The following is an 888-nucleotide window of genomic DNA, read 5'->3' as shown; positions in this document are numbered from 1 at the left end:
TTATAAAAGTTCATATGTTGTTAATAAATCTGTGTTTACGAAACCTTTTCCACCACCCGTTCCAGCAGATGAAAGACCATGGCAATGTGGTGGAGGGGTTTAGGAAGTGAGGCATCTTACCTCTGAATCCACAGGCTGTGGATTCCAGCCACCTGATGCTCTCCAATGCAGGAGCAGCTATAATCACCAGCACCACCACGTCCTCCTCTCCAGTGGAGACCTCCACCCCCCCACTCCAGCACCCACAGCTTCCCTGTATTATCACCTGTTGGGAGCAGAGCTGATCCAGCCTGATATTGTGGGGGTACTGACTCGGGTCCGATACCAGAAGAAGACTGTTGGAAGGATGCCTGCTGAGACATGGGTTATCATTGGAGAGTATGGACGACTCCTGTAATAGATGGAAGACCAGGCCAGGTGGCCCAAAGAAGCAAAAGGGTTAGCTGAATATGGCCCAGGCAATCAAGAGCCCTTCTGGTGAAAGAAAAAAGAGGACCACGATCAACCCTGCTGTGGCCTCTGGGGCACCCCCCAGCTGCCAAGGTAGGCCCCATACCTGTTTCTTGCCTGTGCTTTCCTCATCCCTTTTGGACACCACCACCACATCACACACCATCTCATGCCTACCTCCTCATGCCTGCCTCCTCCTCTTCTTCTACCCCCTGCAGCCACTGACCTCTAAAAAAGAAACAACAGAGGTATCTAGTAAATTAACTTATTATAAACTCACTAGTATTATTGTTCTTAATATTTCAAAGGCAACTAGTATAAAATGTTAATGTAAGGTTAAGACAAATGTTATCTATCAACAGGTTAGAATAGAAAGGCCTCAGTACCATTTAGAGGTAAGTTGGATAGCTAGTTAAAAGTTCCAGGTTTTTTGAATAG

The sequence above is a fragment of the Electrophorus electricus genome, chromosome 9, assembly GCF_013358815.1.
Source record: "Electrophorus electricus isolate fEleEle1 chromosome 9, fEleEle1.pri, whole genome shotgun sequence".
Taxonomy (NCBI): domain Eukaryota; kingdom Metazoa; phylum Chordata; class Actinopteri; order Gymnotiformes; family Gymnotidae; genus Electrophorus; species Electrophorus electricus.
The sequence above is the reverse complement of the archived record's forward strand: the minus strand, read 5'-3'. Positions refer to the sequence as shown.